Source organism: Macaca fascicularis, chromosome 7, assembly GCF_037993035.2.
Source record: "Macaca fascicularis isolate 582-1 chromosome 7, T2T-MFA8v1.1".
NCBI lineage: Eukaryota > Metazoa > Chordata > Mammalia > Primates > Cercopithecidae > Macaca > Macaca fascicularis.
Window position 1 is genome coordinate 111,914,318 of NC_088381.1, and position 14,506 is coordinate 111,928,823.

Here is a 14,506-nt window from a genome sequence, read left to right on the forward strand (position 1 = left end):
AAAAAAGAAAAAAAAAAGGATCTCAGAATTATGCCCCCTAGAGGTAAGAAAGGGAAACATTTATTTGCCACCTCCCCTCAGAGACAAAGGTTTGTTCCATGGGACATTAACATTTTAGTACTTCCTAGTTGTGCATGTGTGAAAGACATGAGGTTCCTACATGAATATGAAGTTCTTACATTATAATGTCAGAGAAAAACCAGGGCAAGAAGAAAGAGGTGCAGAGTATGTGCTTAGCATAAGAAACTCTTAGGTTCTACTCACTCAAAACTAGTTGCCACACCTCTGCTGGTAATGAGATGAGGCCAAGAAGATTTGAAGTGCATTGAAAAGGTATTTTATACAGTCAGCCCTGTGCCTCTCTTAGATATGTAGATAGATTTATGCTCTCTATTAACACCAATCCATCTAATAGTGCCCTTCAGCTTGATCTAAATTCTATGAGTTTCATAAAAGACAATTATTGTGACTAATTATAATCTCTGTTCCTACAGCTCACTCATAGTCCTTAACTGATATTTCATCATTAACTCTGTTTGTCTTCACCATGTGTTCTAGGTTTTTTGAACCCTTATTTCTTATATCAGCCTATCAAGTGTTTTTTACCTGGTTATGTAACAAAATAATAGTCTCTCAGAAATCCAACTCCTCAATGTCCTTGCCCTTTTTGGTCCACAATTGCTGTAAGTACAGGCTAGTAAGGGTTAGGATGAATGGGCCAATCTTACATTCACTTCTTGATTCCTAGAGGAATGTTTCTCAGGATCTAGTATAACTTATCAGTCATTGGCTCAACATATGTGTAACGTCTTGGAAAACAAAACTCCAAATCTTAGTGGTAGTCCCTGAGCTGGTATCTTAGCAAAGGCTTAATAAAGTCAATCTATGGCTCTATCAATGTAGATGTTTCTGAGTGATGAGATAGATAGGAAAACCCACAGATCCCACAGTCATGTGCATATTGTAGAATCTCCTTTATTACAAATTGAGTTCCTTGTTCCAAAGCAATGGTGTGTAGGTGCCATACTACTAAGTCAGAATTCTGTATCCCCTTTATATAGTGCTGCTGTTCAATAGCACTCACTACCAATAATGGGACCTCTGTTTTCATATGTGTAGTAAGTAACAGAGCATCAACATCCTGAGGGTATACTTTCTAGGGCTACTCCCAGTACCAACCCTTTCACCAAAAGCAGAGCCTGGGGCAAAGACCTATAGTTAGGTGGTTTACTTTGGAACACTGGAGAGTTGGAATAAGAAAAGGAAGTAAAACCAATACAAGGAGTTCTTACACCTAAGGGTGATTCATCACATGATGCCACCAAAACATTCTGAGATGCCTAATAAAATGTACCTTAAAACTATCCACCCAGTGGAAAAACAAGAGAATTAATTCATGGGCTCCTATCCCCCATAGATAAAGTGCTGCCTCAAGGAATGTCAACTCTCTCACACTTCTAAGTAGTGCATGCATGAGGATCAACGAATTCCTGTAGGCTTCCTGGCTGGTCTCCTAAACTTTGTCTTCAGAAAAGCCCTGGAGCAGGAAACGTGAGGTGCAGAAAATGTAAATAAGGCAAAATGCAGTTAGGCTATCTTGTGCAAAGCTTGTCAAACTACAAAGAACCAAGCAACATGACTGGGATACTGAGTGAGAGAGGGGCAATGTATGAAGCTGGCGCAAGGACACTTCAGAAGCTCATTGCTTTCTAGTTGTTAAGATGGATGTAGTGAAAGTGAAGGTTCATTCTGCAGTTACTCTATCAATATGACTTTGTCTTCCCCCAAGGTGAATCAAATTGAGCCTTCAATATACCCTACATATATACAGAATTGCATAACTATAACTTAGGAAGGCATTAACTAATATACTACTTTAAGATAAAAAAATAGCATTTAGAAGACATGTCTTTAATACACAGAAATTTGGAATTATTTTCTTTCCAATGATAGGACTTGTTAAACTAAAAGTTAGTAGATGACCTTCGTCTAAAAATAATGTAAACTAAGTATGAAAATTCGTTCATCCTCCTTATATATACTTTCTATCTTCTTGTAAACACTCTCAAAGCTAAGAACTGGGGGTTGACAAGTCATGTAAGAGAAATTCATGTTGTTCAGTGTTTTTGCAGCACTGGTTTGATGAAACAATTGGTTGTTTTTCTTGTTGTTTTCCCTTTTACATTAAAATTAGACACATTAAAGGCATAATAATATCTTTTTATTTCATTGAATTTTTATCATAATTATTGGGCGAAATAAGACAACATTAAACTAGTTAACTGATTTTTGCTGTCCAATAGGCTTATCATTTCTTCTGATTTAGTAAAGACATAAGGTGGCTTTATTTCATTTATTAGAAATAGATGTTATTTACCCTTCCATGATGTACCTGGGGCATTGAGATTTGGAATAAGGTGTGTGAATTGAATTATTATCACAATATAGTTGTCCTCCTGTACACCTACCTAGGAATATTATAATGTATTTCCTATACTCAGTAACACTAAAACATTTTTATGTAAAAACTTCCTTTTAAGAATAATCAAAATAATATGAAATGCCTACTATGTGCCATGGACTGAACTACTAGATTCTGGGAGAAAAATAATAAACACAACTTGGTCCTTTGCCCTAAATGTCTAATAGAAATTTTCTATTCACTTTGTAAAACTTACCATTATCTTTACATTATAATTTCATGACATTATAGACACACACTTTTGTTTTCTCTGATACATGTTCAATTTGAGACTAGTAGGGTATATGATCTAGTTCTTAATAGTGATATGTTCTCCCAGACATATCCAACCAAACTATGCATCATTTTAACCATCCTACAGCCACATTCAAGCAAATACCACATTCTGTGCATATGTCTTTCACTTGTGCCTTTGAATGAATTGGTTTGATTTTATCCTCCCTCTTATTAAAGTAGTACAGGTTCTCATGTTTTATAGCAAGACTATCAGTGTCTTCTTTTCTCACTCTCATCTTCTATGTTTCTTTCTAATGAACATGATGGCCAATAATTTGGGTGACCATACATCCCAGTTTTCCTGAAACACTCCCAATTTTTCCTATTGCGATGAATGAAAGCAGTCCCTTTCACTCTAAAAAAAAGATCCAATTAGGGGTTAAGTTGCATGGCCATTCTACCCACAGTAATACTATATTCAACTCGGTCACCCCATTCTTTTCATAGTCTTTCAATGGCTAAGGTAAATATATATATATACACATATATAAAATTATAGAAAGTTTTGCATGAGATATATATATATATGAGATATATATATATATGAGATATATATATATATCTCATGCAAAACTTTCTATAATTTTACCAAAATCTATCCTTTAAAAACTTTATTTAACATGTTCTCCTTTTTAAACCTACCTAAATCATTTTCCAAGTTTCATAATTTTGATGGTGAACTCAAATTTCTTGTTTTCTTGCCATTTTTTCTGATCACTTTCTTTTACATTCCCCGTGAGCCACAGTGAATACTCTTTTGTCATTCACATCCTAGCTGGTAACAATCATGTTATTTTATTCTAGTAAAGTTAGCTCTAATAACAGAATTTAGTTACCTTATATGTTTTTGATTCTTTGTATTTATTTTTATTTATTATTATTATTAATTTGCTCATCTCTGAGCACTTGGAGAACCTCATATGTTCTGACGGGAGACAATATTGAGTAGTATTTAATAACAGGGACTCTGGTGTCACAATGACCTATGCTTCAATACTAGTTATTCCAATGTGCTCTGGTGCTTAAGCTACTTATTTCCCTTTATTATACAATATCTCTAAATGCAACAAAGGTAACTTATTAAATAGGGTCAGGGAACAGAGAATAACGGTAGATAATACTTCAAAAATATTAACTCCCACTCCCATTTTTCTCCCACCAATACGTCTTTGCAGTCCTAAAGATAAATATTACCTCTCCAAAAGTTGGGAGTCAGATGTATATTATAAGCTAGGTTTTACGTGACTGAATTTACTACATTTGAAGAATGTGGGGTTGGGATGGGTAGGCATAATATTTTCCCAGGCCCTAACATTGCGGTTATTAGTCTAGGTCCTGGGGAATTTCTTATCTCTCTCAAGGAAAATTCCTCATTTATCCAGGGATGCTCTTTATTATGCTTGCACTGAATGTCTCCTCCACAAAAGTTGTGACCTAACTTTTCCATATTCTCTGAATTTAAACCTGTTGAATCTGATCACAAGTTTCCCTCCCTTTTCCTTACCTGTAGGCAACTTGCCATCTAGTGTTAAAAAGAAGCATTCACACAAACATTACATTGAGTGCGATAGAAACTATAAGGAAGTAATGCACAAAGGAAATGTAGAACAGGTAACAGAACTTGAGAATCTTTCTCTCTCAAGCCTAGGATAATAGCTAGAAAAATGGTATCCATAAATATTTGATGGTAAGATTAATTGACTAAATCAACTATTTCTATAATTAACTTAAATAATATATATTTAACTTTCTATCAGTTATTTCTGTTACAATATCTCAGCCATTTTAATGATGATGATGAAAGATGGGTTTATGGAAGACTCTATAACTTACAAGGCAGGATTACTATTTATCCTCCAGTTCATTAGCAGATCATTTTAGTGCTTTATTTGGTTTTTTACCAGATTAGATAGGCTAACAGACAACAGTCCTAATAGCACCAAGTTAATGCATAGAGATTAAAAAATAACCTTATAGTAAAATCTCAAAATAAATATCAAAAATACTTCAGGGAATTATTTAAGATTACCCCACTGGATGTATATAACTTTACATAATGAGCCAATTTCACTAACTCACTCTTTATTTCTATCTGCAAACAAGTTGCATACCAGTCTGTTTTTTTTTTTCCTGGGCCACCAATATATATGGTAATTATAAAATAAGCATCTTAAAATTTCTGTCACGTTGATGATATATTTTGGATTTCTTAACAATTTCTGAATAAAAATGTATTGGTAACACTTCCAAAGAAATAAAGTTTCCTTACAAGAAATCAACTGAACAGCTACAAAATTTAAGAATGTAAAACAATCTGAAAGTGGCATGTCTTCATTCATGAATCTGTCGATAGTTCTCCTTATCCCATTTTAGTTGTTTAGTTCTTTTTATATTACTCTGTGTTTGTACAAAGAGACATCTACACATTTATGAAACACAATTCAAGAACGTCAAAAGAAAAAGAACCTAGCAGTGTAAAAGTCTCTAAAAGAAAACATTTGAAAGACTATCTTTTGATCACATCTATGACACATTTTTTTAAACTGACGTGCTTCTTTGAAGTCCTTCTGCACAAACACCTAATGAAATACCACTTTCAGATAAAGGTAGGCAGGGAAAAATACAAAGGGGTTAGAAATGTATAAAGCAAATTTAGGAATATACCTATGCACATAAACACTTATCATGTTATGTACACTTAGTATAAAGTTTGGTAGTTACTATCAGCCCTGGCAGGCATCTATTCAAGATATTTGGAAAACCTATTTAAAAAAAAAGGAATAGAGAAAGAGTCAAGAATCCAAGTCGTGTCAGATTAAATGATGAAGTTCCCCAGAAACCTCTTCAACTTCCTGTGTGTGTGTGTGTCTGGAAGTCAATCATTCTCAGGGTTAGTAAGTTCAAATCAGATCAGTAGAGGCCACTAAATAGCCACCAGTCAGAAAAGCAAATATCTAGGTAAGCATGATTGTCAGCATTCATGGCAGATAAGACACAGCTGTGGGATTGGCCAGAAAAGAAGCAGGAAAAGTACAGATGTAACCAGGATTTAAAATAAAATAGAAAGATGCTGCATCATCAGAGAATGAGGCACCAGGTTTACTGAGGCCATTGAGCAAGGTACATAATAAAAGACCTCCGAGCATAGTTCTATCAGGGAGGCAGAATTCAGTGAGACAGCTTTCTGCTTCCTGCCCTGGTTTATGGTCCTAAGAGCTTTTATTATATGACCAGAGGCAGTATATACCCATATGAAAAGGATCAAGTGAAGTTTGAGAGACATGTTTAAGTTTCACCCACTTCAGTTGATTTCTTGAGTTATTTATGAAATGTCTACTTAGTGAGCAAGGTTCACATCTCTTCTCTTTGATACTGAAATGGTCAATATAACCAAAAGGAATTTGGGCTCTTCTGCAATAATATTTTCATTACTTAACCTAATATTTTTTTAAAAAATACATCCTTATATTTAGATAGTTAATAACTATATTTCATTCCTCAGTGCAGTACAAGGTATGTTAGCCACTCACCAAAATTTGTGTAATCCTTCTTCTCATCCTCCTGGGCACACAGCAAGATTACATTTTCTGATTTCTTTCAATTTGATATGTCCAGGTTTCAGAGTCCTAAGCAGTAAAAAGTGAAAATTATGTGCGCTGTTTCTAGATCAAGCTTTATGAAGTGGCTGTGCTTCCTTCATGTTCTTCTTCCTCCTCTTCAAACTGGATATACAAAATACTTAATTTATATTGTGTATATATTCAGGGTTTTAATTGACCAAGAATTTACCCTAATACAATCACCACTAGCCGTTAAGTGAGTACTTATATTTAAATTAATTAACATTAAATACAATTTTAATTCAATTCCACAGTCACACTCACCACATTTCAGGCACTCAATGGTCACATAGCAAGTGGCTACTACCATTATAAAACATATCATCATTGCAGAAAGTTTTACTGGATAGTGTTTTTCCTAGATGATGGTGAAGCAAAAACACAAAAACAGTCTGGATGCCTGAATCACCACATAGAAAGTCACACACAAACCAGTACCATCTATCTGGGACAATTAGGTGAGTGAAAAATAAAATACCACTGTTTTGGTGTCATTCTACAATTTTGGGTCTATGTTACTATAGGTGCTGGTTACCCTAACTAGTACAATCAATAGAATATGCTCACAGAAAGTTCTAGTTAACCCACAAGGTAGTAGTATATTGCCAGACACAAGCCTGAGTTGACATCAGGTGAGCAGGATAATATTTAATTTCCATGACAGACAAAATATGGGTGTCAGGTTAATACTTAGTATAAGGCCTCTCTATGTGTAATATCAGCATCCAAGTGAGACATATATCAAGTAAGTTAAGTCAGTTCAGAGTTTGAATTCAATTAGAAAATAGGTTTATTTTATAACCAAGTCCATTTCCATTACACAGTAGAAGAGATTTTTGTAACCAGATATGGGAAGCTGCTAGTTCATCTACAGGCTGCTGTCTACCCAAGGACAGACAGCAATTAAGGTTATGTAATTTCTCCAAGACAGCAAGCAATAGCAGATTTACACCCAAAAATCTAGGAAAGGTTAAGAAAGAGAACATCTAGACACTCACTGAGAATAATAAAATTAATCTGATGAAAGGGCTTAGACAAGGATCTTGATTATTTATTAGATATCCCTATGACCTTTGTCAAGGAAGTACACTTTATGTTGACATTCTTCATTCTGTATATTAAAATTAAACTTTGGTCTTTGGCCAACAGCAAAGACTGATTACATCAAGTAAAAATACAAAGAGACAAAGTACTCTGTGTCTTATTTTTATTCCCACAAAAAAAAATGTTGCCTAGAAAAGGCAGTAAAGAGAATGTTGTGAGAAAGTGCATCTTTTTTCCTGTACTGAAAGAAAAAATTCAATTGAAGTATAAATCTTCAGAGGATGAAAAATAACAGATTCCATTCAGACAGAGTGAGTTTTTTTTCAGAGTTTACTGCAAGGAAAGTAATAAAAAAATGTGAAGAAGCTTTCATGTGATCTTATAAAACAGAAAAAAAAAATCTCTCTTGAACAACTAAGCAGTGGTATTCAGGAGAGTAATTTACTCTATGAGCCTTTTACTTTAGGCCAGAAGGTACACTTGTAATAGCTGCTTAATCTTAACCTCAGGATTTTACAGCTCATGAACTTTTGTATTGATATTAATGAGCAACTGAGGAAAGGTAAAATACTGATCAACAGAGACAGCTTAGTTTCTTTAGAAAATTAATAAGGATAGTTATCTGGATGAGAATTTATTGTGAGTGCCTTGAGAATTAACTGCTGTAATGGTGAGTCTTGATTCATTGGGGAAAAAAGAAAACATTTTGTAGGTGATGGTGTGAGAAATTACCACACTATATCATGTCATCTCTAAATTTCATTATTTCTGTTTTTGTTTTTAACCTGTTGTTACCTAAGCAATGCATGCTGAATTAGATGGTAGATTGACAATGAGAAATCAGAATCCTTGGGAAAGAATTAAATTCATTAGCAAAGCAATTGTTTCTTAAGAGAGATAATACTGCAAGGAAGTGTAATTAATAGCAATAAACTTATTGATAACAAGAATTAGAATTTCCTGAGAATAATACACAATCTAATAATCTCTTGTTCTAGCTATTTAACAGGAAGGGACTATCTACAATGTGTAGAATGCTAACTACTCTGCTCCTAATCCTAATTGTCCATATGTCTGAATAAAGGTGGGATGCAGGAAATTGAATTAGCACTCCGTGTCTTAATAAACTCAGCACCAAGTAAATGGTGCACCTGTTTGGCAGATTCAATGGGTAGCAGAAATTGAACAGCTTTGGCTCTTTATGGGCCATATATCTTTCTACACCATGTGCCTGATATTGTCATTATTGTTTTACCATGAATGTTAAAGAAACAGAATTCTTCACTGCAGGTACAGCAATACTAAATGATTCATGTTACACAACTATGCATTTAAATAGAATTCTTCCCTCTAGCCATAAGGGTGCAGTAACACTAAATGATCCATGTAACCAGGATACAGTTGCTGTGGCCAGAATTGGACGAAGAGGTCATGTCCTGCCACGTTGCCTTCCTGAATCCTATTGCAGAATCCTATCCGGAATCCTATAGCAGAATGTGCAAATTAGACAGATGATTACTATCAGAAGCTGAGGATAAAAGTATGCAGAAGTCTGAATTTTTTTACAGCAACAAAGTAGAGCACAAGTCAGTATTTTAGCCATTCTGTACTGTAAAATTCCATTTGGATTTCAGGAATGAAAGTCAGTGGTGGTGTTTTGTAAAATAAACATTGTTATGACATTTTATAATTTCACTATGGACATTTTGAGATATTCAAATAAACCAACCCTCTATACACCAACTCCCAGGGAATAATAGACCTCTATAATTGGACACCTCAGAATTTGTGTGATGGACATCACCTAATCAGAGCAGGAGACAGATTTAACAAGGAAGACAGATTTTCTCTGCCAGCATGTCATTACCTATTTGCATAGACACCAACTGGGCCCATGATAGTTGGAAAACAACCATTCTTAAACCAGCACTGTTTTAAAAATTGGGAAAAGATTGACATGTAAGGAATTGATTAGGTATCCTTCTACAATCATTAGATAAATTGGACTCATTCCTTGAAGATTCTTATCAGAATAAGAAGGTTTCTTGAAATTATCTGTAATTTCTTGGCTTGGCTTGCTGCAGAACTGGTCATATAGGCTTGGCTTGCTGCAGAACTGGTCATATACAAAATCTGTTCATCTTGTCTAGATAACATTTCTGTGCTATGATCTCTCCCTGAAATAATTACAACAATAGTAGTTGAATGTAAATTTGTCTGCAACCAGTACTGTTTCAGTACTTTGTTTCCTAAATTGAGTGACTATTTGATTATTAGATGCTCTTCCCCAAATCTCTACTTTCCTGAGCCACTCAAATACAGATACATGGAAAAGAGTTTACACACACACACACACACACACACACACACACACACACACGTAATAATTGAAAAATGTAAAATACAGCTTTTATTATCGTTTTACTGTCATATGCGCATGAGATACAAACTTCTACACCTATTTTAAAGTTTGCTGAACATTTGGTAATATTAGGCGTTAGGTCTAAATTTCTGAAGCTCAGGCCATTGAAATATTTATGTAGCTGTCAGCTCTACATGTTTTTAACTAGAACTAAGTGGATCCTTTGGTATATGATTTCTTAAGAAATATTAGGTTCTATGGTGCCTCGTGAAATTTGGAAGATTAAGATTGTGTATAGGGAATTTTTTTTTCTTGTAAATTTGTTTAAGTTCTTTGTAGATTCAGGACATTAGCCCTTTGTCAGATGGCTACATTGTAAAAATGTTTTCCCCTTCTGTAGGTGGCCTGTTCACTCTGATGATAGTTCCTTTTGCTGTGCAGAAGCTCTTCAGTGTAATTAGATCCCATTTGTCAATTTTAACTTTTGTTGGCATTGCTTTTGGTGTTTTAGTCATGAAGTCTTTGCCCATGCCTATGTCATGAATGGTATTGCCTAAGTTTTCTTCTAGGGTTTTTATGGCTTTAGGTCTTACATTTTAGTCTTTAATCCACCTCGAGTTAATTTTTGTATAAGGTGTAAGGAAGGAGTCCAGTTTCGGTTTTCTGCATGTGGCTAACCAGTTTTCCCAACACCATTTATTAAATAGGGAATCCTTTCCCCATTTCTTGTTTCTGTCAGGTTTGTCAAAGATCAGATGGTTGTAGATGTGTGGTGTTATTTCTGAGGCCTCTGTTCTTTTCCATTGGTTTATATATCTGTTTTGGTAACAGTACCTTGCTGTTTTGGTTACTGTAGCCTTGTAGTATAGTTTGAAGTCAGGTAGTGTGATGCCTCTAGCTTTGTTCTTTTTGCTTAGGATTGTCTTGGCTATACATATGAAATTTAAAGTATTTTTTTGTTCCTAGTTTTCTGAAGAAAGTCAATGGTAGCTTGATGGGAATAGCATTGAATCTATACATTACTTTGGGCAGTATGGCCATTTTGATAATATTGATTCTTCCTATCCATGAGCATGGTATGTTCTTCCATTTGTTTGTGTCCTCTTTGATTTCACTGAGCAGTGGTTTGTAGTTCTCCTTGAAGAGGTCCTTCACATCCCTTGTAAGTTGTATTCCTAGGTATTTATGCACAGGTATTTCTCAAAAGAAAACATTTATGTGGCCAACAAACATATGAAAAAAAGCTCATCATCACTGGTCATTAGAGAAATGAAATCAAAACCACAATGACACACCATCTCACGACAGTTAGAATGGTGATCGTTAAAAAGTCAGGAAACAACAGATGCTGGCGAGGATGCAGAGAAATAGAAATGCTTTTTACACTGTGGTAGGGTGTGTAAATTAGTGCAGCCATTGTGGAAGACAATGTGGTGATTCCTCAATGGTATAGAACCAGAAATACCATTTGACCCAGCAATCTCATCACTGGGTATATACCCAAAGGATTATAAATCATTCTACTATAAAGACACATGCACAAGTATGTTTACTGCAGCACTATTTACAATAGCAAAGATTTGGAACCAACCCAAATGCCCATCAGTGATAGACTGGATAAAGAAAATGTGGCACATATACACCATGGTATACTATGCAGCCATAAAAAAGAATGAGTTCATGTCCTTTGCAGGGACATGGATGAAGTTGGAACCCATCATCCTCAGCATACTAACACAGGAACAGAAAACCAAACACCACATGTTCTCACTCATAAGCAGGAGCTGAACAATGAGAATGCATGGACACAGGGAGGGGAACATCATACACAGGGACCTGTCAGGGGGTTGGGGGAAAGGGGAGGCAAAGCATTAGGACAAATAACTAATGCATGTGGAGCTTAAAACCTAGACAATGGGTTGACAGATGTAGCAAACCACTATGGCACATGCATACCTATGTAACAAACCTTCACATTTGGCACATCTATCTCAGAATTTAAAATAAATAAAATAATAATAACAATAAAGAAAGGAAAAGAAAAGATTGTGTATCGGAGTTGAATAAAAGAACATCACAAACATGACCATTTTCATCTATCTGATTTCAAGGAGGAAGGGACTAAAAGTCCTACAGGAGGGTTCTACTTTGAATAATTTCTTGAAAAAATGTGTCTCTGTTGGAATGATAATCTACTAATAGCATCTAGTGCAAAATTTACACTCGTATTAGAGATTACAAACTAGGGAAAATAAAACTTCATTAGTTCTATATTTTTCCTTCTCAAGATGGTTAAAAGTGCATACTTAATACTTTCAAAATGAAATTCTCAGAATCAAATCATTTGTATCTGTTGTCATTTTACTGGGCATTGCAGTAAATGCTCAGTAAGATCAATAAATCTGCTTTCAGTTAAATCAGATTTAATTTAATTTTGGCTCCACTAAAGAAGAGTTTCATTTTCTGCTCTGAAGCTTTTAGATTCTCCTTTAAGGACCCCTTTTAGTACAAGGTAAACCCACTGTACAATTTTTTAATCTTCTGCTCCTAACTTGTGCTGATATTTGTAAAACTACATATTTGATTCATTCTGCAGCTCCAATCTTTCTGTCTTACATACATTGCACATTTTTTTTTTGAATCAAAATTCTAGGAAACCCATCACACAGAGAATTTAAATATCTTATGGGTGTAGCCTGAGTGAAAAATAAAAATTTACATCTCTGAGCTCTGGTGTGAATGAAGACAGCTACTGTAGAGAATCTAGCTTAGCATCAATGAGATGCTGTAATACAGCTACTCTAGAGAATCTAGCTTAGCATCAATGAGATGCTGTAAATCTACAGCTTAACTGGCACAGATCTTAACTAGAGAAATGAAAGTTTTTACCTCCTTTTCTTTTCATTGTCCTACATGACAGTCTATCTCTCATCATCAATATAAAAAAACGGGAGCAACAGTATCAACAAATGTGAAAAATGTAGTAATAATTAAGCAGTTCCCAGTACCTCAGGGTCCATGTTACTAAGACATCTTATTTCCTACTAATGTTCAAAGGGTTCCAAGAGCTTGGTTTCTCTTTTATTATTATGTTTCCCCTTCCATATATACTCTCCAGTCTAGAACTCATAAGACTATCTTGGTTTTATAAAAGGATTTGCAATTTTGGACTTCTTTGCCCAAACTTGTGCAGACTTTAGTAAATGAACAAAAAAAGTTTTAATTTTCTAAATGAGTGGAATTAAGTCATTTGATAAAAAGATGTGGGCAGGACTTGTGATCCAAACACTTTCTCTCTGTTCTGGTTACACATCAAAATCCCATGGAGAGTTTTGTAAAAATATGAATTTTTACATCTCACATCCAAAGATATTAGTTAGCAAATGAAGAAACACATTTCATAGTATGACACATAATTTTCATGTATGAAAATAAATAATGTATCCATTTAAAAATAACTTTGAAAGAGGATTTAAGTATTTCTTATCTAAGCAAGCAATTTTATTGCCTGTCAATAACAGCAGAAAGCCAGGTAAAATCTAAGGCCACTAGAAATCAAATCATGACCATTTAATACAATTAAAAATTTGGGATGAACTTTTCAAAATATCTTAAAATTTAATTACAACACGAATATTAACCAATATTAGCTTGCTTTTGTTTTACTGAATGTTCCATGTATTTTATTTAGTTATTTCAAAAACTTACACTTAAAATATAAATATATTTTATGTGATATTTTTAAATTAATGAAAACATAACCTTGGACCTGGATATTGATGAGATACAATGGCTTTCTCTTATGTAGTACGAAATATTGTACATATTTTCTAAGTCGTGTGTTGCACAGAAATACAAGGTAGAATTCTATTCAAGGGTAGACAGAGCTCTATTCAAGGGTCTCAGATATTCATATAGCAAATTTCTCACTAGTAGGATTATAATTTTGATATTCCACTATTATATCATCTAGTAAATATACTAATCTTAATATTATCAGATTTCCAAATTATAAATAAATTATATTACTTGTATTAAGACTTGAATTCATTTGCAATTAAAATTGTGTATTGTAAATTATGGATCCAGTTTTATTTTGCTTCTTATGGATGGATAATTGTCATATAATATGGCCCACTTTTTCCCAGTGTAAATGAATATAATGGCTGTCATAGGTCAATTATATTTATACATACACACACCAACACACTCCGTTTTGTCTCTCTCCTCTGGTGCATTTGGCAGTTTATATATTCTGGCACAAACAACCATCCAGGTGAATTATTGTATCTTGATACTGAGTCTTGCTATCTGATAAGAAAATTCCTCTTCCTCATTCTTTTTCATGAGGCTCTTAAGTCTTTCTCTTCTACATACACTTTATCATACCTCATGAAAATACCCTGTTGGTAATTTTATTGCAAATAATTATATATATATAAAAAATATATATATATTTGAAAGAAATTGAGGTCATTTAAATATTGACTCTTCCTATCCATGTACACATTACCTTCAATGTTTTCCATGAAGTGTTAAAATTTTCTCTATAAAAGTTTTACACATTTTTTTAAATATTAATTTTAGAAAACCTAACATCAGCAAAAAAAAAAAAAACAATGTAAGGTATTGAATTGTATATATCGTTATTTTTGCTAATGCATGGCAATTCTTGTTTATTATTATTATACTTTAAGTTCTGAGATACCTGTGCAGAACAGG